This window comes from Salmo salar, unplaced genomic scaffold, assembly GCF_905237065.1.
Source record: "Salmo salar unplaced genomic scaffold, Ssal_v3.1, whole genome shotgun sequence".
Classification (NCBI taxonomy): Eukaryota; Metazoa; Chordata; class Actinopteri; order Salmoniformes; family Salmonidae; genus Salmo; species Salmo salar.
Window position 1 is genome coordinate 1 of NW_025550772.1, and position 5221 is coordinate 5221.

At 41.3% G+C, this 5221-nt stretch overlaps 1 long non-coding RNA gene and 1 pseudogene across 1 annotated transcript; both read left to right on the forward strand.

The window, feature by feature from the left end:
* The first annotated feature begins 345 nt into the window (after positions 1–345).
* LOC106563871 (uncharacterized) lies at positions 346–2565 on the forward strand. Its single transcript, XR_006768102.1, has 3 exons — positions 346–406; positions 1806–1844; positions 2545–2565. It is a non-coding gene; the product is annotated as an uncharacterized lncRNA (long non-coding RNA).
* A 666-nt stretch (positions 2566–3231) lies between these two features.
* On the forward strand, positions 3232–4831 carry LOC123740006 (C-type mannose receptor 2-like; annotated as a pseudogene).
* The last annotated feature ends 390 nt before the right edge of the window (positions 4832–5221 follow it).

The window sequence follows — 5221 nt, forward strand, 5'->3', positions numbered from 1 at the left end:
GTGTGGAAATATGAATGGAAATGTTACATAAACTAAAAGTCTATTTGGAGTGAAAGTTCAGCTTTGTGTCTGTCTCAAATTTGCCTGCTAGTCGTTACAGGATCTTATATGGTTCTGTTAGCGTCACCATGTCCTGGCGGTGCCATAGTTCATTTGATTACTTGATATGAGTGTGTGTGTGTGTATGTACACAGTGTATGACAACAAGATAATAAACCTCCCACTTTCTTTTTGCATGTTCCTCTGACACGAAACCTAAACATAGTGACATCATGAAGATAAGGAGTAAGTGAAGGAGGAGGGGTTTAGTGACATGTATAACACACCTGTCTCAGAGAAGACAGAGCCACTCAGAGGGAGAGGGACAGCTGACAACAACCACGACAAACAACACCCACAAAATCAGGTAACAGAGTCATTCAACAACACCCACAAAATCAGGTAACAGAGTCATTCAACAACACTCACTACATCTGGTAGCAGAGTCATTCAACAACACTCACAACATCTCGGTAGCAGAGTCAGTCAACAACACTCACAACATCAGGTAACAGAGTCATTCAACAACACCCACAACATCTGGTAGCAGAGTCATTCAACAACACCCACAACATCTGGTAGCAGAGTCATTCAACAACACTCACAACATCTGGTAGCAGAGTCATTCAACAACACCCACAACATCTGGTAGCAGAGTCATTCAACAACACCCACAACATCTGGTAGCAGAATCATTCAACAACACCCACAAAATCAGGTAACAGAAATAAGCATCAACAACACCCACAACATCTGGTAACTGAGTCCAATAGGTTTTGTTAATAGACGTGTTTTGGAGTGTGTGAATCCAATAGGTTTTGTTGATAGCAGTGTTTTGGAGTGTGTGAATCCAATAGGTTTTGTTAATAGCAGTGTTTTGGAGTGTGTGAATCCAATAGGTTTTGTTAATAGCAGTGTTTTGGATTGTGTGAATCCAATAGGTTTTTGTTAATAGCAGTGTTTTGGAGTGTGTGAATCCAATAGGTTTTGTTGATAGCAGTGTTTTGGAGTGTGTGAATCCAATAGGTTTTGTTGATAGCAGTGTTTTGGAGTGTGTAGAATCCAATAGGTTTTGTTAATAGCAGTGTTTTGGAGGTGTGTGAATCCAACAGGTTTTGTTAATAGCAGTGTTTTGGAGTGTGTGAATCCAATAGGTTTTGTTAATAGCAGTGTTTTGGAGTGTGTGAATCCAATAGGTTTTGTTAATAGCAGTGTTTTGGAGTGTGTGAATCCAATAGGTTTTGTTGATAGCAGTGTTTTTGGAGTGTGTGAATCCAATAGGTTTAGTTGATAGCAGTGTTTTGGAGTGTGTGAATCCAATAGGTTTTTGTTAATAGCAGTGTTTTGGAGTGTGTGAATCCAATAGGTTTTGTTAATAGCAGTGTTTTGGAGTGTGTGAATCCAATAGGTTTTGTTGATAGCAGTGTTTTGGAGTGTGTGAATCCAATAGGTTTAGTTGATAGCAGTGTTTTGGAGTGTGTGAATCCAATAGGTTTTTGTTAATAGCAGTGTTTTGGAGTGTGTGAATCCAATAGGTTTTGTTGATAGCAGTGTTTTGGAGTGTGTGAATACAATAGGTTTTGTTAATAGCAGTGTTTTGGAGTGTGTGAATCCAATAGGTTTTGTTAATAGCAGTGTTTTGGAGTGTGTGAATCCAATAGGTTTTGTTAATAGCAGTGTTTTGGAGTGTGTGAATCCAATAGGTTTTGTTAATAGCAGTGTTTTGGAGTGTGTGAATCCAATAGGTTTTCCTCTCCAATCTCCAGGGATGGACCAATCTCTGTTCCTCATCCTGTTGTTCTCAGGTTAGTGTTTATTTCTGTGTTTGCTTCCGTGTGTGTGTGTGTGTGTGTGTGTGTGTGTGTGTGTGTGTGTGTGTGTGTGTGTGTGTGTGTGTGTGTGTGTGTGTGTGTGTGTGTGTGTGTGTGTGTGTGTGGTGTGTGTGTGTGCGTGTGTGTGTGTGTGTGTGTGTGCATCCATGTGTGTTTGTCCGTGTGTGTGCAAGTGCATCTGCGTGTGTGCTGAACCATAACTTGAGACGTGTGTGCAGAATTGACAGCAATATTATGTACATACCAGTGGGGAGCATTTCATATACACTCAGTGGACATTTTATTAGGTATACCAGAGGGTGACTTTCAGTGGCCAGTTTATTAGGTATACCAGTGGGTGACTTTCAGTGGCCAGTTTATTAGGTATACCAGTGGGTGACTTTCAGTGGCCAGTTTATTAGGTATACCAGAGGGTGACTTTCAGTGACATTTTATTAGGTATACCAGGGGTGACTTTGTTGCAGTTTATTAGGTATACCAGTGGGTGACTTTCAGTGGCCAGTTTATTAGGTATACCAGTGGGTGACTTTCAGTGGCCAGTTTATTAGGTATACCAGTGGGTGACTTTCAGTTGCCAGTTTATTAGGTATACCAGTGGGAGACTTTCATACATACACAGTAGACTCAGTTTTTAGGTGTACCAGTGGGAACCTTTCATATATTATCTCCACAGGGCTGTCCATCCTCCCCTCATAATGTTGGTGGTGTTCTCCACAGGGCTGTCCATCCTCCCCTCATAATGTTGGTTTGTTCTCCACAGGGCTGTCCATCCTCCCCTCATAATGTTGGTTTGTTCTCCACAGGGCTGTCCATCCTCCCCTCATAATGTTGGTTTGTTCTCCACAGGGCTGTCCATCCTCCCCCTCATCCCTCCCTCATCAGTTCCACTTTGTGAACATGACAAAGACCTGGACTGAAGCTCAGCGTTTCTGCAGACAGAACTACACTGACCTGGCCACCATAGACGACATGGGAGATATGAAGAAGCTCAATAACACAGTATCAGCTAGTTGGAGAGGATCAGCCTGGATAGGGCTGTATAACATAATCTGGAGGTGGTCTCTGGGAGACAGAGAGTTAGAGGGGAGGTGTTTTGGGATGATCATCATCCAAATCATGATACTGAAACATTTTGTGTGTATATGTTGCTAAATGCGACTTGGCAAAATTTTAACTGCAGTAAAACATTTTATTTTATCTGCTATGATGGTGAGTTCCCCTGTCAGTTTCCTCATCAATCAACGATGTTGTCAAATACCAAATCATTTTATTCAGATAAGAGATACATATTATTTTCATTTTTTTACTATTAACAAGCCTTCATCTGTATTTGTATTTTGTTATATCTTATTTATTTCAAATGAGAAAAAATGCGACCAATAAGTACATTCTCATTGCTGAATATAAGACTTGGAGTGATGCTCAGCTCTACTGTCAGGAGAAACACACAGACCTGGCCAGTGTGAGGAACACAACAGAGAGGGACGCCATTAAGAGTATCTTACCTAACGTCACTGATATCTACAGAATGTGGATTGGCCTGAATAAATCTTCTGGAGTCTGGAGGTGGTCTGACCAGAGTGGCTTCTCTTTCAAGAGCTGGGAAACATACAAGGAGAACAATGCAGATGGGAGTTATCAGAACGGAGAGTTCTGTGGTGAAGTTACTTTCCCTTCTGGAAAGTGGAATTATCAGGGTTGTACCACCAACACTCATTTTATCTGCTATGACGGTGAGCCGCTGACAAACACTTCAAATCCTCAATAAAGACATACGTTTAACATCTGGTGTTACCGTAATGTTGTGATGAGAAGGACTGAACAATAATGTACAAAGATGTAGGCCTTAGAATCAAAAGTTAACTTAATATATTAATAATTAGCGTGAGTCTCTGTTTCCCCCTCTTCTTCCTCCAGATGAACTGGTCCTGGTCTCAGAGAACAAGACGTGGTCAGAAGCCCTGTGGCATTGCAGAGACCTGGACATGGAGCTGGTGTCTGCCCACAACCAGAGAATCCAGCACTGGGTCCAACAGAGAGCCAAGAAGGCCTCCACTCCCCTTCGTCTGGCTGGGCCTGAGGTACACCTGCACCCTGGACTTCTGGTTCTGGGTCAATGGAGAAGAGTCCTGCTACCACAACTGGGCCGATGGGGGAGGGCTACAACACCAGCAAGGAGCATGGTGTGGGAACACGGGGGCCATTCAGAGAGACGGGGGACAGTGGGTCGGCAAGGCTGAGACTGAGAGATTCAACTTCATCTGCAGCAAAAGTGATGGTGAGATTTGATCTCTTTGGATGCTGTCTTGTTGAGTTATTTTTATTTTTTTTCTGTTTTACTTCTTTACCTTTGTAGCTCATTCTCTCTCTCGTCAAATGTATTCTCTCTCTCTCTCTCTCGCTTACAGTAATCTTTCCTTTGTTCACTAATCTAGATTACTAGGACCAGACCCTGTTCTGTAGACCAGCTGAACCCTACAGCCAACATTGTTCCAGACCCTGCTCTGTAGACCAGCTGAACCCTACAGTCCAGAATGTTCCAGACCCTGTTCTGTAGACCAGCTGAAAACTACAGTCCAGAATGTTCCAGATATACTCAGATTTACATCATACAAGGTGATGGATACTCATTATTTTTTAAATATATGTGTATTTATTTACAGAGAACTCCAGAAGTTTTGGGACAGTGACAAATGTTTAGTTGATTTGGCTCTGTACTCCAGCACTTTGGATTTGAAATGATTCAACTGTGAGTTTGAAGTGCAGACTGTCAGCTTTAATTTGAGGGTTTTTCATCCATACTGAGTGTACCGTTACAGCTCTTACAGAACTTTTTGTACATAGTCCCTCCCATTTTAGGGGACCAAACATATCGAGACAAATTTACTTACAGTATGTGTGTAATAATGTAGTCAAAAGGTCAGTATTTGGTCCCATATTCATAGCACGTAATTTTTACATCTGGCTTGTGACTTTACAAACCTGTTGGATGCATTAGCTGTTTGTTTTGGTTGTTTCAGATTATTTTGTGCCCAATGGAAATGAATAGTAAATAATGTACAGTGTCATTGTGGAGTCACTTTTTATTGTAAATAAGAATATAATATGTTTGTTTCGAAACACTTATACATTAATGTGGATGCAAACATTATTATGGAAATTCAAGAATAATGGTGAGCGAGAAAGTTACAGACACACAAAATTACTGACTGTCTGCAATTTAACCTCATAGACATTGTATTATTTAAGATCCAAAGTGCTGGAGTACAGAGCCAGAAGAACACACATAGTGTCACTGTCCCAATACTGTTGGAGCTCACTGGAAATAAAACATAGAGCTACATAGAGCT